The 23,140-nt window shown below is 51.2% G+C and overlaps 1 non-coding gene and 1 pseudogene across 1 annotated transcript; both read right to left on the bottom strand.

Moving 5' to 3' along the window:
* Positions 1 to 790: 790 nt before the first annotated feature.
* LOC148665747 (5S ribosomal RNA) lies at positions 791 to 899 on the bottom strand (annotated as a pseudogene).
* A 21,781-nt stretch (positions 900 to 22,680) lies between these two features.
* On the bottom strand, positions 22,681 to 22,850 carry LOC148665746 (U1 spliceosomal RNA). Its single transcript, XR_015938677.1, has one exon. It is a non-coding gene; the product is annotated as a U1 spliceosomal RNA (small nuclear RNA).
* Positions 22,851 to 23,140: the final 290 nt, after the last annotated feature.

Below are 23,140 nucleotides of genomic sequence, written 5' to 3'. Positions count from 1 at the left end.
TGGAGGAAGGACACCACTACCTCCTTCCGCTCCAGCCAGCGGCAGTAGCAGGGTGTGCCCTGCACATCCAGCCCCACAGCCACCGCGTCCGCATGTTCTTTTGAGTCCAGAGTCAGTTCAATTTCTTTTGGCGTCTGGGGGCGGCAGGCAAAAAGAGAGCCCTCCCCACAGACGCCGTACACAGCTGCGATAATAGCACCCGCAGACGGTTTCTCCACGCCGCTCACATCCACCACAACAGTATGCGCCCTTGCAAAAACCCGCCAGGGGGGTCGGTCCAAATTCCTCATCCTTCTCTTACCTACACTACAATAACATTCTCTGCCTCCATGTTTTTTCCTTCCATTAAAACACAAACAGGACTCAGAAAGCAACAAAAAAGCAACAAAAAAAACCCAAAAGTCTCTCCCCTCCCCAAACAGAGCTAGGCTGAAGGGGAGGGCTTCAAAAATCAACCAAAAACACCAAAAAAACACAAAAAAACAAAGTCTAACTTAAGACAAACAAATCCTCTGTTCCTCTTCTTCTTCTCCTTCTTATAGAGAGAACAGCTCCGTCACCTCTTTTACGACGCTGCTTTTTTGAGAGCTGCTGCTGTGCTTTGACATCTGAGCTCTGTGGAAAACGATCTCAATACAATTCTGAAAAACGCGACTCCCCGAACGCCAGCCGAACAAGTCTCCACAGCCGAAGCGCTGTGTCTCTTTTCAGCTGGCGATAAACCTTTCCTCGATCCTTTGCGGACTTGTAAAACTGTTCATGATCAGTTTTACAAGCTCCTGCGCTTAAAAGCTTACAGCACCTGGTATTCCCAGGCGGTCTCCCATCCAAGTACTAACCAGGCCCATCTCTGTTTATCTTCCAAGATCAGGCGTGCTCAAGGGGGTGTGGCCGTAAGCAAGAGCAAGGATCGCTGGCACCCTTCTTATAGAGAGGACAGCTCCATCACCTCTTTTACAACGCTGCTTTTTTCCCTTGCGTTTTTCTCTTCTTCCCACGTTCTCTCTCTTCACTGCCTTCGTCCCCGCTCTATTTCACTTCAACCTTTCACTCTTGCTTCCTTCCAATGAGGACGGAGCTGCGGGAGAAAGGGCGCTATAGAGGATCGCTGTGGAGAGCTGCTGCGGTGCTTTGACATCTGAGCTCTGTGGAAAACGATCTCAATACAATTCTGAAAAACGCGACTCCCCGAACGCCAGCCGAGCAAGTCTCCACAGCCGAAGCGCTGTGTCTCTTTTCAGCTGGCGATAAACCTTTCCTCGATCCTTTGCGGACTTGTAAAACTGTTCATGATCAGAATAAAAAAAACGCTCACGCTAATACACAAGCACCCGTGTCTCGCCAGAGCTGACAAATAAACAGACGGACAAGCCGCACTGCACTTGTGAACAGGGGAATGAGCGAGCGAGCGGGGATAGGGCGCCTCCTGCACTTAAAAGCACCTGGTATTCCCAGGCTGTCTCCCATCCAAGTACTAACCAGGCCCATCCCTGTTCAGCTTCCAAGATCAGGCATGCTCAAGGGGGTGTGGCCATAAGCTAGAGCAAAGCTTGGGCACCCCACTTATAGAGAGGACAGCTCTGTCACCTCTTTTACGACGCTGCTTTTTTCCCCTGCGTTTTTCTCTTCTTCCCACGTTCTCTCTCTTCACTGCCTTCGTCCCCGCTCAATTTCACTTCAGCCTTTCACTCTTGCTTCCTTCCAATGAGGACGGAGCTGCGGGAGAAAGGGCGCTATAGAGGATCGCTGTGGAGAGCTGCTGCTGTGCTTTGACATCTGAGCTCTGTGGGAAACGATTTCAATACAATTCTGATAAACGCGACTCCCAGAACGCCAGCCGAACAAGTCTTGAAGTGGAAATCTAATAAGTAAATTGATTCTTAAAATGTAGAGAGCTTTGCAAGAAATATATTGGTGCTTTAAGATGTAGCGGTGAGGCTTAAATAATAAGGCAGAATTAAGTGTTTCTGAGCTTCCCAAATGAGGCCCCATTTCTCTGTTCATCTCTGTGGTGCAGCCACAGAGAAACTATTCATGCAATATGTTTTCTTTTGATAAGGACAGCTCCCACAGGGGGATGCACTTAGCTAAGCCTGGCTATCATGATCAATGGTCATCCATTGGCGCCTATCTGTTTAGGGAGTGCCAGTTGGACATCTGGACTGCATTACTAAGTGTCAGGACTAAGTGACTCATATCTCACCTTGATCAACCAATCAGGGACTGGTAGGGCCGAGTTACCCACGTGGGACTCTGATGCCCATGGAACTTTCAGCCAATCAATGAGCTGAAGTTCCTCCAGGTAAAACAGGCAACACAGAGAGCCTGGGAGATTGAGATTCAGATTCAGATTCAGACAAGATTCAGATTCAGATTCAACAATTCTAAAGGGAATTCAAAAGAGAATCCCAAGGGCAGGACATTCTCACAGCGTGCCTCCTGACCATCCTGAGACTCAGCCCGGACAACCACGGAACGGCCAGTGTGTCCGAGTGCCAGAACTTTCCTTTGTTCTAAGAGTCTAGAGTGGAGGTTGCCAGAGAGTAACCAGCAGCAGGCCTCGTGAACAGGTCGGAACTGTGGACAGCTGAATCACTATTCAGAACTAGCTCTTCATCAGGAACGAACCAGTCCTCTTCCTGACTTGCTGGGACCCACAGTCATCTTTTCTCCTGTGCACAAACTTTGCTAGTTAAGCCAACAGTGAGCATCAGCAGCGCACCGTCGCAAGCCGCACAGCACAGCCTGGCACGGAGCCAGAGAGCGCGGATTGGACAGCAACAGCCTGCAACTGTTTCTTTGTGCCCGCAGGAGATCTGAATCCCCAAAGATTGGATGAGTATTCAACTTCAATGCATTACAGCTCGAGAATTCAATTGTTATCCAAACCAGTTGATATCAATTTAATTCCTAAGAGTTATGTACTTGTTTGAGTATCTAATGTAGAAGTTGTAACCAAGTTCACTTTACGAAACGGTCTTAATGAATGATATACTGAATGTATGTCCTCTTGATATGTGTAACACTTTGTAACTGATTGAATATATACCTTTTGTATTCTGATAACCCTCTCGATAAGATCTGTTAGGTTTACATGCATATTCTATGTATTAATAAATGTATCCTCGTGTGTTAGTACCTGTGTGTGTGCATTGTTTGAGTTATGTCGCATGGTTGGATTCTAAAGCCATCAAAAGAATCAACTTTGTGATTTACTGCTACAATTAATAATTGTCTCAGTAAATGCCCAAACCCTACAGAACTGGTGCCTTCAGAGAGCCACTATGATTACATATTTGGCGTCCCTGGACCGGTTTTCCCTACATTATTTGGCGTCCCTGGGTCAGCTTAATCTACAAAGATAATATATTTCAAGGATGTAAATGCTGTGCTACAGTACGTGCAGAATTTTAGAAAACAGTGTATCAACAAAGTACACTGTTTAGGTTACTTTAGAAGACAATGTACCAAAACAATATATGCTTTCTGGGTCGTTAGAATTAGCTTAAAGTAACTGATTAGCTTTGAATAACAAATCTAGTGCTTCTTCTCTCGCTTTTTGATGTAATCTGTTTTCTCTTAGGGAAAGGGGAACTTTTAGAAAGGACAAAGCGCTGAGCTTTTTTACAGCGCAACATCTTTTAAAAACCCTGTACTGCTTGTAACAAATTGAGTCTCTGGTTGCACTTTGCGAAGTGGCAGCAGGGCTTGCAATATTGAAATAAAGACCTTACTCAGGTGAGAACTCTCTCTTGTGGCTTCCTTGATAGTTCCATGACAATTTGGGGGCTCGTCCGGGATCAGAAACCTGAACGCGAACGGCTGCTGAAACTCCATCTGGACCCTGACAATTTTAGCAAAATTGGACGAACCTCAGAGGATAAATTGTTTATCCTTCCAGAGACGCGTCTGGAGAATTGGCAGCTGTCTGACGCCAGTAAGTGATCCTTAAAAATTAATAGTTTGAGAAGCGAGCCACAGGGGTGTTCTCACGTGGGTTTGATGAGTCTGGGACTCATATAAAGAACTTATCTTAACACAGACGTGTGGTTTTTGCTCTGCGGAGTAGTTGATGTGATAAGGTTCTAAGTAAGGCACCGATTGGTAAAAATGGGAAATTAAAATTCAAAGATGAAAATGGGACCGAGCAGTCCAGCAAAAGTACATGTACGACAAATTCAGAGAAACAATTATAGCCTGGGTTAGAGTAAAAAAAATGTTTTATGTTCATGAACTGTAAAGCTAGGGTAATAGGTGTAAGGGAACTTGCACATAATTTATATATGATAATTAGGGGCCCATAACTATGAAGGATCTTTGTAAGTGAATCAGAATGGACAGAGGAAAGTTGAATTAGGAAAAATAAGTTTTCTGAAGAAGGGGAAACTAAGAAGAGAAGGAGAAGAACGGAAAGAAAGCGAATTGGAAAGCTTATGTAATGGAAAGAGAAATCACAGAAATAATGGGAAGCTTCAAAAAAGACTAGTCTTGAAACTAAAGAACAGCAAGCTGCAGCTAAAGTCATGACCATGCCTTCTAAAAAGAAAAAGTCTCCACCAAAACTAGAAAGCGGTCCGGAGCCAAAGCCTTTTCACTTGTTCGTGAAATGCCAATGTGCACTTTAACAGGTCCAGAAGGAACTCCAGCATATGTACATTGACATTGGTCTCCTAGTGAATTATTTGCATTAGTTAAGTCTTTTCCTAAATTGCCTGATGACCGTAAAGAATTTCGAAGAAAGGCAAGCCTTGTTCTTGATTGTCTTAAGCCTAATTACAGTGGCATAACCTTGTTGCTAGATTATATTGTTCCTAAAGGTTTACAACGTCCTCTAAAAAGGAGGAGGCAGATTGGCGGATATGTAACCCAAATGATGAAGAAGTATCCATCTAAATTAAACCACACGGACATGGAGAGGAAAAGTTAGGCGACCGCTTCTAAAAAGAGGTAAGGACTCCTCTTTTCTAAAAAGTCCATTGTCCTCTCCATGTTGCTGTGGTGCTGAAGCAAGTACAACAGAAAAATGAGTTAATGGTGTATGTGTTTTTAGATGCCTGTTTTGTGAAGGTGGGGTAGAAAAAAAGGGATTGCTGAAGGAATAGCGTCTCGCCCTGCCCGTGCGAAACAATCCAGGTGTTGCATCCTGGTACACGACTGCAGTATGGCTGAAGGTAGTAACTAGAACTGTACTCGCAGAAGAGCCGAAAATGGTAACTCGATTCAACTGTGTGTTTAAAGCCAGGATTTGGAACCTGGTCCGTGTTCCTGAATTGTGATAGTTCGTCAGTTTGTCTCGACTGGGGGGTTCCGCGGGGTGCGTGGGAGAAGTGAAAATGGTTTGGTGTGAAGAAAAAAAAAAGTTTGATTAATCCAAATTGAAACAAAGAAATATGTCGGACGGAATTTAGGCTGAACAGGAATGTAGAAAAGTGTATGAACATTTGGATAAAAATAAACAATATTTAGAGGAATATTTGAGAATTCAACAGAATATCATAGATGAGACACAAAAATCTCTGATGGAAAAGCTAAAAGCAATGGCTGAACGAAACGAAGTTATATATGCAGAAAAAGAAACAGCAAAAGAAGAAATAGAACGCCTTAAGAGAGAATCTAGGAGAAGGGTGGGAATTAGTGTGGAGATTTTTGAAAGAGCATTACCCACCGAAAACTGATTTGACAGCATGTCAGCAGAAGGAAGTGAGGATGTTTCAGATTTTACAGAAAGGTTTATAGCTTTATGGATATTATACTCGGGGTTAGCCGATGAGAAGGAAGTGAATGAAGATACTTCCACAGTAATAAAACAAATTTACTTGAGTGGGTTGATGTTGCTGATGATAAAACCTGATGTTGCCAAGAATGTACAACTATGCTTTCCTGATATTACGGACAGCGGAGACAGATTTGATTTAATAACTCGTGAAGCATGCATGCAGAAGTGCGAGCGCTGCAAATGGGGTAAAAAGACTCCCAAGGAGGAGAAAAGGGAGCGCCAGTTTGTTGAAATTATTGTGCGACTTTAATGTTATACCGAGATATAAAACCCCAAAGACAAAACTACTAATAAGCTGGTGTACAGTTACTAAAAAAAAGGTGTTTTTTGGAGAAATTGTAAGAAAGAGGCTTGATTTCACAATTAAAGAACATGTCAGAAGCTGAAACGAGAGCCGTGCGTGAACTAACAGTTTTAATCTAGTAAACCCCTCTGTAGCCTTCCTAAATTTATCTCAGGATTTAAATAAAAGTGAAATAATCTTACAGTGTGCAGTAACTGGGGGACACAGGAGCACAGCTGTCCTGTTTTTAGACTAAAACAGCATAAAGATGTGATATAAAGTTTTCTAACGGGTAACAGGAGGCTACAGGAGAAGGGGTGCAAGGGTTGTGTTTAAAGCAAATATAAGCTGTCACAGTCTGCTTGGGAAAAGATGTACAGTTTCAACTACTGATGTGGGTGGGGGACACCCCAGACCTATTTTAGGCCCAGACCGCAGCATTTTATAAGGAATTACTGCATGAAATAGCATTTATGTAAACTAACTCAATAGAGTTATGTGATATTGTGATTGTTTTACCTAATTACGGAATCCATAAGGCCGGGCTACTCCAAGTATTGGATCTAAAGAGGAAAAAAAGGAGTATAAAACCAACTACATGATAAAGCCAGGGTGAATGCCTTCTCAGAACGAGCTTGTCCAGTGACGTATTGGTTTAAGGGGGGTAGTGCAGTCTAAAGACAAAATTGCCTTGACCCCTGCAGCACAAACTGTTTTTGATGTTTTGAAACAAGCTTTCTTGCAGACACTGGCCCTGGACTGTATTCCCTCAGACTGATCATCTGTATGTAATCTGTCTGTAAGTGAAAGAAATGGGTTGTGAGCCGTTGTGCTGGTGCAGGAGCATGGAGATAGGCATCGTCTGGTGGGTTATTATTATTCAGGACCCCTTGATGCGGTGGCCAAGGGGCCGTGTTTATGTGTTGTGCAGGCTACCTGCCTGGCTGTATAAACTGTGAATAATCTGGTGTAGAACTAGCAGACCGAATGAAAATATTTAATTGAAACTTGTAAATATGCTAAATGGAAAATTGTAGCAATTTATATAGACTGTATATATACATTTGGTGTATGCCACAATTTTGGATGGCAGTGAAGGAATAGGGATTTCCCCAACATGGAAGGGACTCCAATCAAGAATGCTGGGTTTGTCTCTGAACTGTTAGAAGCTTTGCAGCTACTGACTGAAGTAGCTGTGGTAAAGTATAAATCACATAATAAAGAAATGTTTCCAGTACCTCGAGGGAACAACTTTGCAGATGTAGCTGTCAGGTGCACAGTCCTGGTAGAACAGGAGTCTGAGACCCCTGTGAGACCTCTGTTGGTGAAAAGGGGACAGCTACAGGATATTCAGGCTGAGGCCTCTAAAGCAGAGAAAAGGACATGGTTAGAAAAGAGTGTGGTGCTGCCAGCACACTGGACGCTCTGCATGCCCTCACAGCCTAATGCCCTTTGTAGCTCGACTAATGCACTGTGTCGGACACCTGGGTGTGAGTCAAATGGTGTGCTGGTTACCCAAACCTGGGTGGGGACCGTGTTTGAAGCAGTAGCCACTTATGTGGCATCTCAATGTGATGCTTATCAAAGGAACTCAACTACAGTTCAGGTGCAGGTGCTACAGCTCAAAAGGCCTGCTCCTGAGAAACCTTTCATGCAGTACCAAATGTTTACAACCTTGGCTCTTATAATCTGTTTTCCCAGTGGGTTGCTGTCACTGCCTCTGTGTCTACCAAACACTTGATGATGGAGATAAGCCCTTGGTGGGCACTGCCCTACCGCATGTATTATGATCAAGGGACAGGCTGTGGCTGGATTATTCGGGGTGAGATGGACTGAGATCACCCTCAGTCTGCTAGAACAGTGGAATGAAGGAACAGAAAAGATTGACTAGACATCAGACTGAAGGAACACCATGGGATGCGGGCTGGATCAAACAGAACTGTGTAATAGAGCCTGTTTGATATCATCACAAGCCAATCAACGAAACTTCCTAGAGGGATGAATTTGGCTAATGGATTGTTGAATTTGCTAATTCTCTATTGTAGTATTGTAGGTTGTTAATTGAAGTGGTGCACGGGGCTGGTGAACAGGTGCTGGACACTTGGAGACCTCCAGTAGAGGGAAGACACGACCTGATACCTGGCGAGTGGGTGTGGGTGAGGAAGATATACCCTGCCAGATGTTGCAACCCTGCTGGGAAGGACCATATCAAGTGCAACTGACTACCGACTCTGCCATCTGAGTGACAGGATGAGATCGCTGGATCTACGCATTGCGCTGACACCGAACCACTGCACCAGAGACTGAGTGAACATTATTATATTGTCACTGTTTCTGTGTTTGTTGAGCTTCCTGAGGGGGATGACAGTGTACCTGTTAAGTGTAAGGAGTTTTACTTTAATAAATGGGGATATGGAATCAATACTTTATCAGTCAGCCACAAATAATAATCAGAGCTCCTGTTGGGATTGTATTGCTATAAAAGATGCTCATGGGAGTAATCCCCTTTGGTAGAGGTGATTATTTAGGTTAATTGGCATGGGTAAATAGCCCTGCTTTTAGTCTGAGTGTAACTCAGATGTATTAGAATGGAAATAACTGTATGCTCCTCGCTATAATCACAGTTTTAGGCCATTCTCTATTAGGGTGATAGACAGCTGTTTAGGTGAGCAAAGACTAAACAGTACTTGTATTCTAGACAATTATTAGCAAATTAATGACTTAGCAAAGCACATCTATGATGAAGAAAAATATATATCATAATTATAATCCAGATGATTGGGGCATTGGTGCATGGCTACAGTCTGTGCTAGGATCCTGGAGAGGGTCTCTGGTTCAATACATATTTGTGTGTCTGGTATTATTCGTTATAATCATACTGTTAATATCCTGCTGGAAAAACATGTGGACTAAAGCTGCTGCTTCTGTGCTAATTGTACGCCCTGAAGGGATCATGAAGGTCAAAAAATGATTTGGGAATGGGAAAGGTTCTCTTATCTAGTGGCAGAACCTGATGGGTAGAACAATATAGTTTTAAGGGGGGGTTACCCTTGGGAGTGATTCCCCTAGATGCACATTATTATTATGATTTGTTTGTTCATAATAAGATGTTTCGCAGGAACGGGCCAATGAGAAATTTTACAACTTCAGCTACAATTGTTCTGCAAAATGGCACAGCTGAGGCAGTGGAACAATGTGTAGATTTTTCTAAGAGTTATTACTCTCCTGGTGAAAGACTTCAGGAAAAAGAAGTGGTGTTCACTCAGGTGGAGGGGGCCGTACCAAGGCTGCTGACCACTGCGACTGCTGTGAAAGTCACGGAAAGGGTGCCCTGAATTCATGCTTCCCACTGTAAAAAGGTCACAAACGAACTGAGCAAAGCGCAGGAGTGATGTCTCCACAGGGATAGATGGGGATCACATGCTTGGGACTGATGTGCCCAGCCTTTTTCCTTTTTATGTGGAAGCCTGTCACCACCCAGAAAGAGGAAGAATCTAAATGCGAAGCCTCTTTGTATACAAACTGGCTGAATGAAACTGATAATGAGGGGGATATGGGTAATTTGTGGTATAAACTTATAAATCATACTGTAAAGTTAAAGAAATGTAATGCATCTTGTTATGTATGTGCTTTAATGCCTCATTCTACAGCTTCACCCATTTCTCTCCTGGTTAGAATCACTGTTTGGGCCAGGGGGAATGTTTTTCTTTAAGTTACTAACACCGATTATAGTAGCTGTGATACTTGTCTTCCTGTTTTTGTGTTGCTGTACGACATATATTATTCCAATGCTTTGAAATATGGTAATGAATATGTTTGCGTATCAGTATGTTCTGATAAGAACGCAAGAATCCGAAGTATGGGAGCCCCCTGGAAGTCCATATTGTAACGCCCTCGCCTGGTGGTGAGGAGGAAGCGCCCCTAGGCGCTCGTAGTACCGCTGGGCATGCTGGGAGTGGTAGCCGGGGAGAGTCTGAGGGTCAGCACGATGACCAGCGGCTGACCCTACCTGTGTAAATAATGTCCTAGTAATTCTAGTGCCCTGTGTAGTCCTGTAAAAGTATAGTGTGTTGTTAGGTAATTACCACCCTAAATATGTGTACGTGTTCCGTCAGTCTCCTCATGTGTGTGTAGATCCTGTGTTTGGTTTTGTGTGGTTGTAAACGAATAAAGCTAATGTTTGTTTGTTAATCGCGTCTCCACTCGTCCTTGTTCTGAAAAGAACCTGCAAATGCTACATTGGGCAGAATGGACAACTCGTGGCAGACACTACCCGATTCTGTTAAGCGCCGGCTGACGCTGGAAGAAACAGAACCCATCAGCAGCGCACATAGGGAGCCTGAGCAACTCCTGGGTGCGACAGGTGGCCACAGCCCTTACCATGGCTATTCAATAGTGGTTCTGCCGGTAGAATTGGGGCGACTGGCCGCTACTCCTGGTCAGCGGGCACCCCAGATAGAGGATACTCTCCCTGCCGGAGCCGATCAGCGATTCCCATACCCATCAGCGCGGGTGCGACCAGGTCGCTACAATGGGGAAGCGCCGTGGGAAATCTACGAGGCGCAGTTCCAGCTCGCGGCCTGGACGAATGGCTGGAGCCGGGCGGAGATGGAAGGAGTGGCCTGCCAGGTGCTCCTGGACGTCCCGGAGGAGGACAGAGGCGAATACACGGCGCTGGCGGCGGCTCTCCAGCTGCGTTTCGGTGTAGAGGAGGCGCCGGACTTGATACGGGAGAGGCTGGCCCTGCGGCGGCGCCGACCAGGAGAGCGAATGGGCCCGGTTGCCGCTGATGTCGCGTTCCTTGCCCGCCGAGGATACCCAACTTTCCCCCGGGAGGCGCAGCGGGAGATGGCTCTCCAGGCTTTTCTCAAGGCCCTCTCACCCGAGGAGCTGCGGCGCCACGTGCAGCTGGCCGCGCCAACATCGCTGGAGCAGGCCTTGGCCCTTGCTACATGGGCTGAGGCCGTGTTCGGGGTGACTGGAAGTGCCAGCAGACGCAGTGCGCCCTGCCGGCTGACCGAGACGGCGACGGAGGAATCCAGTGAGGGGGAAGAGGAGCCAGCCCGGGCAGCGACCCCCGCGGAACAGCCCCGCACGCTGATTTGCAACCGCTGCGGGAAGAGAGGACACCGAGCCCGGTTCTGCCGGGCACCCGAACCTCGTACTCCTCGATCGGCGTAGGGAAACGGGAATGGGGCGACACCGCGTGGGGAAGGCCGCCCCTCGAACACCTCAACCCCCGCTCCGGAGAGCGCTGTTAAGACCGGCGCCCCTCACGCCACCGTGGGGCGAGTCGGCTGTAGCCGGGGCCTGTACCTCCACTGCAAAATCGAGGACCAACCCTGCCTGGCCCTGCTCGACACCGGTTCATCGGTAACCCTACTCCGGCCGGGCGTCCTCCCCGACACCAAGGGCACCAACCCCCCAGGATGGGAGGCCTCTAGCCTGCGGCTAAGGACCGTGACGGGCCAGCTCGCTGCAGTCCGGGGGAAACAGGTGCTTGCCTTCCGTCTAGGTGCAGCGATGATGTGCCACCCCTGCTACCTCGCACCCATCCAGGAGGACTGCATTCTGGGGCTGGACGTACTGCAGCGAGTGGGGGCCAGTTTGGACTTGAGCCGGCAGGAGTTGGTGTGGCAGGGGGAGTGACTTCACCTGGTGGAGGGCAGGCCCGGCGAAGGCCGAGGGACGCGGGCTTGCCGGAGCCGGGAGAAAAAGAGGCAGTGGCGGCGGCGGTGGCGGCAGTCGCCGGGGCAGACCAGGCCTGTGAGCCGGGGAGCGAGCGTGCTGGATCCTGCTCTCGAGTCAGCCGGGGGGCCAGACAAGGCGGCGGCGGCGGGAGCCGAGCGTTGCGTGGAAGCGAGGCACGCCGTTGAGGATCTCTACCGGCGGAGCTGCGAGGGCCTCGATCAGGACCAGCGGCAGCGGCTCCAGGCGCTACTCGCCCAGAACGAGGATCTCTTTGCGGCTATAGATGAGGACTGCACCCGCACTGCCCTGGTCCAACACGAGATCAACACCGGCGACGCTCGGCCCATCCGCATCCCACCGGGACGCATGGTTCACGCCAAGCGGACCGCCGCCGAGGAAAAGATCCGGGAGATGGCCGCAGCGGGGGTGATTGAGCCCTCCGCGAGCCCGTGGTCGGCGCCAGCTGTACTGGTAAAAAAAAAGACGGCTCGTGGAGGTTCTGCGTCAACTACCGCAAGCTGAACGAGGTCACCCGGAAAGATTCGTACCCCCTGCCAAGGATAGATGACGCCCTAGACTACATCACCGGGTCGACCTGGTTCAGCTCCCTGGACCTCCGCTGCGGCTAATGGCAGGTACCGCTTGCTCCCGATGCTCGCCCGAAGACGGCCTTTTCTATCGGCCAGGGCCTCTGGCAGTTTACTGTCATGCCTTTTGGCCTGTGCAATGCCCCGGCGACGTTCGAGAGGCTGATGGAGAGGGTGCTGGCATCTGTCCCGCAGAACCAGTGTGTGCTGTATCTGGACGATCTGCTGGTTCATGCCCGGGGCTTCGACCAGGCCTTGACGAACCTCCAGGCGGTGCTGGCCTGCATCCGCCGTGCTGGCCTGAGGCTCAACCCCCGCAAGTGCGAGCTCCTGCGGCGGGAGGTGAGCTTCCTGGGACATGTTGTTGGACCGCGAGGGGTGGCTACGGACCCAGGTAAGGTCGCCGCAGTGAGGGACTGGCCGACTCCACACACTGTCGCGGAGCTCCGCAGCTTTCTGGGGTTGGCCTCGTACTACTGGAGGTTCGTCTGGGACTTTGCCAGCATCGCTGCCCCGCTGCACCGCCTCACCGACAAGGGCCGCCGTTTTGACTGGGACTCGGGCTGTGAGACTGCCTTCGGCCGGTTGCGTGAAGCTCTGGTGGGGGCCCCCGTGCTGGCCTACCCCGACCCGCGGTTGCCGTATGTTCTCGACACCGACGCGAGTGACTCGGGGGTGGGTGCGGTGTTGACGCAGGAGGGGCTGGATTGGGAGCGCGTAGTGGCCTACTATAGTCGGGCTTTGACTAGGGCTGAACGGAACTACTGCGTGACCCGTCGCGAGCTGCTGGCGGTGATGGCTGCGGTCCACCACTTCAGGCCGTACCTGTTCGGGACCCGGTTCCGGTTGAGGACCGACCATGCGTCCCTCACCTGGCTGCTCCACTTTAAGGAGCCAGAGGGGCAGATGGCGCGATGGATAGAGATCCTGCAGGAGTACGACTTAACTGTCGTGCACCGTGCGGGGTCTCGCCATCTCAATGCCGACGCTCTCTCGTGGCGCCCCTGCGAGGCCGCGGACTGCCACCACTGCGCCTGGCGGGAGCAGCGTGAGGAGGCTGTCCGCACCGCGGCAGGGGTGAGCACCGCGGCCACGGCCCGGGAGGGCGCAGCGTCAGGCAGCTGATCCTGACGTGGGGCCGGTGCTCCGCTGGAGGGCAGCAGGAGTGCGGCCTACGCGAGAGGAGCTCGCCCCGCACCCGAAGTCCGTCAAGGCCCTCTGCGCCCTGTGGGAGGCCTTGGAGGTAAAGGACGGGGTGCTGAGCCGGGGGTGGCGGGTACCCTCCAGTGGCGAGGTACGGTGGCAGCTGGTGGTGCCTCGGTCGCTCCGAGCGGTGCACGGCCAGCCGGGCGTGGGGCACTTCGGCGGTAAAAAAACCCTGCAGCGTCTCCGAGGCCGTTTTTATTGGGGTCTTTGCCACCGGGACGTGCAGCGGTACTGCCGAACGTGTGCGGTGTGCGTGCCGCAGAAGGGTCCCCCCGAGCGCTCTCGGGCCCCCCTCCAACAACACCAGGTGGGTGCTCCTATGGAGCGGGTGGGGGTGGACGTTTTGGGCCCGTTTCCACGCACCGAGGCCGGGAACCGCTACGTCTTGGTGGCCATGGATTATTTTACGAAGTGGCCGGAGGCCTACGCCCTCCCGGACCAGAGTGCCCCCACGGTGGCCGATGCACTGCTGGAGGGGATGTTTGCCAGGCTGGGGGTGCCGGAGGAGTTACACAGTGACAAGGGGCGTAACTTCGAGTCCCAGGTCTTCGCCAGAGTGTGCCAGCGCCTGCGGATCACTAAGACGCGGACCACACCGCTGCATCCCCAGAGCGATGGGTTGGTGGAGCGGTTTAATCGGACGCTCGCCACCCAGCTGGCCACCCTGGTGTCCCGGCACCAACGGGACTGGGACCGCCACCTCCCCCTTGCGCTCTGGGCGTACAGGACCGCGGTCCAGGAATCCACCGGGTGCACCCCTGCCTCGCTCATGCTGGGCCGGGAAATGCGAACCCCGGTGGACCTGGTCTTCGGCCCGCCGTCCGAAAACGGGTCGGCACTGCCGGCTGGACCGGACTACGAGTGGGACCTGCGGCAGCGGATGCAGCAGGTGCACAGCTTTGCACGGACCCACCTGACACAGGCGGGGGTCCGGCAGAAGCGGTACTACGACCTGCGCTGCAGGGGGCCTGCCTTCCAGCCCGCGGACTCGGTTTGGGTGTACAACCCGCGCCGCCGCAAAGGCCTCAGCCCTAAGCTGCCGCCGTCGTGGGAGGGGCCCGCTGAGGTACTCGGGGTGGTGGGCGAGGTCTGCTACCGTGTCCGGTTGCAAACACGGGGGAGAGTGGTGGTCCTGCACCGAGACCGCCTGGCCCCCTACCGGGCCCGGGAGGAGGAGCCGTGTGGGCAGGCTCTAGAGGAGCAGCCGGGGCTGGAGCCGGCCGATAGTGGGGCGTCCGTGGATCGCCAGCCATCACCGCGGCGCAGCGGCCGCTCACGCAGGGTTCCGCAGCAGTTGGCCGAATACGAGTACAGCCTGAGGGGGGTGTTCGACGTCGGCGAGAAGCCAGACGCTTCAGGTGGGGGCAGTGTAACGCCCTCGCCTGGTGGTGAGGAGGAAGCGCCCCTAGGCGCTCGTAGTACCGCTGGGCATGCTGGGAGTGGTAGCCGGGAAGACTCTGAGGGTCAGCACGATGACCAGCGGCTGACCCTACCTGTGTAAATACAGTAATGTCCTAGTAATTCTAGTGCCCTGTGTAGTCCTGTAAAAGTATAGTGTGTTGTCAGGTAATTACCACCCTAAATGTGTGTACGTGTTCGTCAGTCTCCTCATGTGTGTGTAGATCCTGTGTTTGGTTTTGGTGTGGTTGTTAAATAAAGTCAGTGCTTGGTTAATCGCGTCTCCACCGTTCTTTAGTTCTGAAAAAGAACCTGCAAACGCTACAATATTCTTTATTCAGCAGCTTATTAAAAACAGCTCCCATGATGTTCAAACCGATTACACAGAACACTGACACAGCTTTGCGTTCTGAATCTCTTTTTCTCGTGTGTTTATTTAATGTGGCACAATGTACTGGGATAGGGGTATTCTGTTCACAAACCAATAGCATTTAAACCACAGCACCCACAATGCTGCAAGTAAGTGTTTTACACACTAAGCAGAGAGCGATGTCTTCCTCGTTAGTATAGTGGCAAGTATCCCCACCTGTCACGCGGGAGACCAGGGTACATCAGGACATGCATTGAAGTGAAAGCAGGATGCGCTGCGACATCCACTGTGCAGATCCCGCCACACTAAGAGGTGAGTGGGTCTGTTCGATCACAGCGCTAGGCGAATCCCCAAACAGTGTGCGTGGCAACAAACGAAACGGGCCTGTTTCCGCCCGGTTTCGATCCGGGGAAATCGGGCCCAGTAGTGGCGGGATCTGTACAGTGCATGTCGCAGCGCTTCAATGTGCTTCCTGATGTCCTACCCCGAGAACAGAAAAGACAGCATCCACAGCAACAACAGCTCAGGTCTCTGCACAGGAGCTAAGCTGCCCCCATCTCCTCTGCTCTGCTCTGCTCTGCTCTGCTCTGCGGCTCCTGCGGAGCGGAGTCCTGCCTGGAGCCATGTTTGCAGGCGGCGGCTCCCCGCGCCCTGTCTGTGCGTTGTGTCCAAGAGCTCCTGGGAGGAAGAGAGAGCCCTCCCACTCGGGGGCTTTTCCACGGTCTGTGTGAGGAGGGGCGGGTGTGTCCAGTAGCTTATCGAGCGGAAGCCTGGGGCGGCGGAGAGCTGTGATCGTGCAGACCTTGAGGTGTCACCTCTTTGTCTGCTTTCCCGCCTCCCCTCCGCCCAAGCTCTGCTCCAAAGTAGCCCGGCAACCCCTCACACCTGCATGTGTCACAACCTAAGGTGTGGTCATGAGACACCCATGGGGTGTTGTTCTGTTCTTGCTAATTGTTTCCTGCCCGTCGCAGGCAGGAGTCCATGCGAGGAAGATGCGCTGCACAGAGCTCAGAGGGCACAGCTGGGTGGCTTTCCTTCTGAGTGACGTTCCTGCAACACTCTCCCGCTCCTCTTGGTGCGCTCATGCTGCAACACAGGAAGGCTGGAGCAGGTGGGTGTGGAGAGTGTTAGACTGAAGATTTAAAGGTCCCTGGTTCGGTCCCGGGTTTCAGCGTTTTGTTTCATTGCGCCCTCTGTTCCTCTCTGCAGCGCCCCCTTCCTAAAGTGACGCGTCCCTTTCTCAGCCTGAAACGCAAGTGAGACACCAGCAGCGGTCCCTGCAGGTTTCCGTCGTGTAGCGGCTGTCACGTCAGCCTAACACCTGAAAAGTCCCTGGTTCGAGACCGGGTGGAAACAGCCTCGTTTTGCACGCTCCTGTACTTCACAGAGGTCTTGAGCGACCGGTCATTTGTTGCCAATGTATTTCCAGTGCCTTCATGCACTCTTGTACCAAACGCACGTTCCTTCTGTACACGGAGCCGATCATTTGCAATTGGGCTGTGCTGACAGACCAGCACGAGCTCTGTCGGCTCAAAAGCAGCGCAGGACCTGCAAGAACAACAGAAAGATTAGCATCCAGCGGGGGCCTCTTAGTGAGCCCAAGATCTCATCAAGAATTGGCTCCAGCAACAGGGCTGGGCGCATTGTTCCATTCTCCGCCCACTCTCTGTGTAAACAAGTCCCTCCTGGTCCTTGCTTCAAATGCACTTTCCTGCGTTTGTTTTGGTGTAACTGGCTTCCCCTGCATGGTCGAATGTGAAGAAGATCCTTAGTAAGTCATTGAAGAAAACCGAGAAGAGGTCGGAGTGGCCTCTGTCGTTCATCAACGATCCAGTCAGGCAGTACTCCTCTGTAAAGCGCCGTTCGTTCACATCGATTGGCTTTTTTTTGCCTCCATTCGTGCAAGTAGTAAAAGCAGACACCCCTTTAGGGAGCCTGTCAGCACCCGGAGTTTTCCCCTTCTGTAAGCTCTCCATAGCCTCTCAGCTCTTCTACTGTCAAATCCCCCTCAAGTACTTCCCTATCTTCTTCACTCAAAACGTTTTCTAGCTTTGAGGTAAAAAAATGAATTTCTTCATCCTTTACCTCTGTAGAGCTGTACAGTCTTGAGTAGAAGTGTCACGCCCTCTGCAGCCAGAAGCCGGTCCTTCTCTGTCCTGTCCCTAGTTTCTGGTCTGCTGTCCTTCCTGTCCCTCTCTTTCCCTTGGCTAAATATTTCAGGGTCTTGCACTCTGTCCTCGCTCAGCACTGACGTTCGGATGTCCTGAGACCCGCCTAGCACCAGGGCGCCCCACGTCCGCTCCCTGAGGGCACAGGTTTCTATACGGCATTCCTGAACTCTTTGCACTAATGAGCCCGGGCCTTTTTCCCGTCTCGCCGCTACGCATATGGGTCTTTTTCCGCCCTCCTGCTCACCATGGTTAGTCCCCTTGGACGTCCGTGACAAGAAGGCCTCGATGCAGGAGAGGATAGCACTCAGCTCTGTACTCTCTCTTCCCTCCTCATCAACTACACTTTCCATGACAGACTTGGAGCCTACCACTTTCCTGAAAAAGAAGCGAGTACACTTCTCATTTTCTTCCAAGAACTGCACTCTGCTTCTTAACAGCACTCCTCGACTACTTTCTTCCGCTATGCTCCGGACATCCTTTTTAAAAAGGGTGATATCCTCGAGCACATCGAAGCCACTGTCTCGTGTAGAGACGCTGCAGCTGCCTCTGTTTCCTGGCTAGCACTCTTCTCCGTCTGGCAGCAGCCTTCCTTCCCTCAGCCATGAAAAAGGCCTTTGTCCTCACCTTCACCTCCTCCCACCACTCTCCTACTGACCCGTACAGACACTGCAAGGACAGCCACTGTGATAGTTTCTCCTTGTAGCGGGATACTACCCCCTCGTTCTCTAGCAGCTTTGTGCTGAGATTCCAGAGGCCTGGGCCAAAGACAGTCCCGCCCTGGAGTTCCACTCTACACCCTAAAGCCTGATGATCTGAGAAGAAGACAGGCTGAAGAGTGACCCCAACAACTTTCACTCTCTCTGAGACAAAGCAATAGTCAATTCTGATTCCTCCCTGACCATGCATATCCTGCTGTTGTGGGATATAAATACATCTATCTGTGTCTGAGAGTTTAAAGTCTTGAACTAAGTTTTGCAGGTCCAGTGAGCTGGAATCCAATTTTATCGGAGAGCTAGACTGCCTATCTGTGTGCTCTAAGATACAATTAAAATCCCCTCCCACTATCACGTCTGTGCTACATAACAATAGGGGAGAGAGTGCTTTGAGTAGCTCCACCCTTCCTCCCACGTCAGTAGGACAATACACATTGATTAGACGCAGGTTAACGGTCCCCCATTCCACATCCACACACAGCAACCTGCCATCTATGACCCTCTGAATACTTTTCAATTTGAATGCCCATCCTTTGAAAAGAATGGCCACGCCAGAGGTTCTGTTGTTATTGTCCCCTGACCAATCAGAAGGCCCTTTATCCCACCTATCTTCAAAGCTTTTATACCTCTCTTGATTTACTTCTTTTTCTTTTTCTTCTTACCAATTTCCTGCCAGCCATCCTCTGAATGAGCCTTCATCAGGGTGGCAGCAGTAAAAGCATTCACGGAGTCCATTTCAAGGAAGGGGGTAGAGGGAGGGGTGGAGGGGTTCCAGCTGTCCCCATCACCATGCTCTCCTTCCTCCTCGCTCGGGGAGAAAACAGAGTCATTTTTCCTTTTCCTCAAGTCCAGCTCCTGGGAGCACTGAGGGGAAAGGGGTGCAGCCGATGCACCAGTCTCCTCTTCCCCCTCACCCACCAGCTGCTGCAGATCCTCCGTGATGGACTGGATGGAGGAGAGGAGGACATCTCTAGCACTTGCGGAGTCTGAGAAAAGCAGCTCCGCTGAATCCTGGGTATCCTCGCTGGACCCGCTCCACCGGGGGGCCCCACACTGGCCCTCGTTCTGAGGAGCAGGAGTGGGGGAGGGGTCCTCGCTGTTCTCGGGGGTTTTCAAACCCTCGTGCTTGTCTGGTGCAGTCTGCAGTTGTGGGGGCGTAGTGGATTTCTCTTCCACCGGCCCCGGAGCCACAGCAGGACTGATCCTGGCTGGAGGCTGAGAGTCTTTGTCCAACAAGGGTTCTTTGTTTGAATTGTTATTTGCTTTGGATTTTCGGGCCGGTTTGGCTGAAACAAGCACTCCCTCATCCTTTCTCATTTTGAGTTTATTGGCGTAGGCGTGAGGGCAGTTCTTAAAAACGTGTCCTTCCGAGCCACATAAATTGCAATTTGGCAGCATTGAACAGTCAGAGGCTAAATGTCCCTGTTTGCCACAGGTCTTGCAGCATTTCACAGTGCAGGACGATGCCAGGTGTCCCACAGCACCACAGCGCTGACACACCTTTGGTTGTCCCACATAAAAAACATAGCCATTGCAGGTGCCCAGCCGGATTGTAGAGGGCAGGTGCCTTAAGCCTCCATTTACATTGTCCGGTAGCAAACGAACCTCGAATTTCCTTGCTCCTGTTTTTATACTGTCAACATCTCTAACCTCAGTTCCATGGTGGACGGTGCAGTACTGGTTAAGCCAGGTGTGAATGTCCTCCGTCTTTGCCAGATCCGAGAACATAACAACATGCACCGTTTTCCTCTCTCTCTGTGTCAGAGGCTGCAAGTTGATCTTCTCAAGGGCAGGAACTTTCCATCTTTTTGCCTCAAACACATCCACACATCGTTCAAACAGAGAATAGGTAGCAAAAACAACCTCAAATGCTTTCTGACCTGGGAGAGCGAAGATGAAATCCAAGTGCCGAGGTTCAAAGCCAAGTTCCTTCTGCAACACTTTTCTGCTGAACTGCATGCGATCCATGAAGAGGTCATCCAAAAGCTCAAAACGCAAAGCATTCTTGCGGGTTCCAAAAGTTGCCATTTCGTAAACTGCAAAACAAACACTGCTTCCACAAAACAAGAAAACAATCCCAACTACTCCACCTACAGGATGATCAAGGTATCACCCCTGCCAGGTAAGTATAAGTTGTATAAGGCCCTGCAAGCGGCCCGCACCCACAGCACAAAGCGCGCAGCCTAGCCCAACTCCTCGCCCCGCACGCCACTGCCTCCTGCTGGGCCCACTCTTTCGCACACTCACACGCCACACTAACACTCAAAAGGGTGGGCAAAACGAGAAAACGAGCGTGCCGTTTCCTACACATCTGCAGTCTCCAATGCGCATTCGCAGCATGTCCCGGGATGCAATTCGGCCTCATTTGCATAACACCAGACCCGCGAATCGCTACGCAAGCTCGCGTCGTGCGCCTGCCACGCACCGAACAAACACCGGAGCCTTTTCAGCAATTTCCAAAAAATGGGCCTGCTCGCCTGCCCACAAGGCTCCGTCTCTTACCCGCTCTCCAGAGCCTGCTGCCTTCAGTGCTGTTCTTTCGGCACCGCTGCAGCGCACACAACTCCTGCAGCGCAGGGAAAGCTCGCTCTGTGCGCACACGTCCTTTCAATGCCAGTTCAACAAGTGCTCCGCATTAGCAGCGTCGGGGCTCCGGCGTGTTGCACCTCACCTCACCTCGCACAGCCCCCTCCTCGAATGTCTGGCCCTGGGCATGCCCCGCTCTCCTCCACCTTATCTTATCGCGTGTGACCACCGACAATGGCCACAATGCCGGGGAATGGCACCCGTAAGGTGTTAATTGGGGCACGGGAACAGCCCGTCTCGTCTTGGGGGCCGGATTCAAAGACAATACAGCAAACACAGCGGGGCGGGGGAAGTAGACGACACGACACATGCAGGTACATTCAGCTCCGGAGGGAACGAGTCATTTGTCGGTCTTTTCAAGTGCTGGGAGCCGAGTAATCCTTTGCTTGTATCGTTTCTCCCCGATGACTAGATCTCACCCTGCGACTCTCGACTGGGCTCACCCACGGCAGCCCAGCAGGTGTGAGCCTAGCCGGCACCCGGATGGGAGATTCCCCCCGGAAAAGCTCATGTTGCTGCTGCTCCTGCAAGAGGTGTGACTGGGACCAGTAGGGAGCGCTCACCCTGCCATCTGTGTGGCTTTCTTATGCCCCAACATCCTGATGGCGACACTCTGCTGCACAAACAGGCGCCGTCCTTCGGGGGAGGCGTAAAACCGAGGTCCCGACCCTCCTTGGCCATTAAGAAATCCCAGGGCGTCTCTCAAAAAGAGACGCCGGGGGTGTCACTCTGGTGTTAGTGTTCCCCTTTACCAATCAGTCGGGGTCTCCTCCTAATCCCCGTCTCATATGTAACAATCAATGACGAGGCCCCCCTGTCCAGCCATATTGTACTTGTCTCCTGGCCGCTGGCTGGCGCCGTGAGATTTAGTACTCGCACAAGAGATCGGGGGCAGAGCGCGAACGCGGTCCCCCGCCCCCCACAAAGTGTGCGCTCCAGGTTCCCTCTCGGGGCTCTGCAACACAGCGGAAAGGCAGCGAGAAGGAGCCTCTTGCTCTGACGCCGCAAGGCCACAAGAGGGTGGAGGCCCCGCGCGCCCGGCCGACGTGTTGGACTGGTGCGCTTTATGTGCTGAAATAAACATGCGACAGCCCAGAAATGTTTTGAGTGCTGTGCACTGGAGGTTTTTGTCTTGTGAAGACTTGCCTTGTGCTCCTCCGAGCAGTTTGTTTGTTCTCCTCCAGTGCGGGACAAGCCAACACAAGGGAGCACATTCGCCAACATCCAGGTACGCAATGCGATTTGGAAAGAGGCTCCTTTCCAAAGAGTTGCACACGAACGATCCTTCAGTCCCACTCGGGGGGCACGGAGCCCCAGCCACACACAGCTTCAAGTAGCGAGTCAGGCGCCATGGCTTTAGCTTGCGGCCACACCACCCTGAATGTGCCTGATCTTGTCTGATCTCGGAAGCTAAGCAGAGTTGGGCCTGGTTAGTACTTGGATGGCCTCTAAATCTGCAAATGAAGATGAGTCGATAAACCACTTGTTTTTCGTATAACTATACATATATTCATTTATTACTGATTTCATTCATTGAGCACGGATACAATAGAGGTACAGCCATTCACTGTTTGACATGTCTGAACTGGTACAGAGCCTAGCAATCAGAAAACGGGTGGAACTGTCTTGAGAATTAGCATACAGTACTGAGGCCCCCATGACCAAATAAAGGCTAACCTCGATAATCAGCCTAAATAATGCAGACTACAGCAAAACGACTGACTTTAAAAAGGGAATGAATGTCCGGAAGGAGTAGTGTAACCAGCTTGAAATGCTTCTCCGGACCTCTAACTAAAAGAAACCGGGAACCAGCAGTGGCATTGACTCCTTTCGAACTGGGATCCTATCGCAGCTCGTGGTGTCGTAACTCTTCTGTATCTGATATTGGACCAAGCACATCAGGGGAGAGCGTGAACGCAGTCCCCCACTACCAGAAATTATGCAGTCGAGATTCCCACATTTAGGGAATTCGCAGGGGTCAGCACAGCCGGAGTGCAATGGCCGAGTCTCGCTCTGGGTGAACCGATTTCGATTTTTAAGAACTTTATTTTCTTTTCACAAAAAAATACAGGACATCACAAATTAGAAAGCTTTACATTAATATACATACTTAAAACAGTATATATGATCACATCTCATTACATTTTGACACGGTACCAGTTACATAGCAACAATTTCTTTTTTTCTGGTGCAAATCACATTCTTTACTTAAACATGATAATGTTTTTCACAGTTTCTTGAGATATTGACCTATGCTCTCTATTTCCCCCAGATTTTCTGCTTCCTCCCTCCCTTCTCTCCACAGATCTCTGAGGTAATAGTTCTCTCGGGTGATTAACAGGGCCAGGCTACCTGCTGC

This window comes from Lepisosteus platostomus, chromosome 5 (assembly GCF_059453375.1).
Source record: "Lepisosteus platostomus isolate fLepPlt1 chromosome 5, fLepPlt1.hap1, whole genome shotgun sequence".
NCBI lineage: Eukaryota > Metazoa > Chordata > Actinopteri > Semionotiformes > Lepisosteidae > Lepisosteus > Lepisosteus platostomus.
Note: the sequence above shows the minus strand (reverse complement) of the source record. Positions and strands in the feature narration are given on the sequence as shown.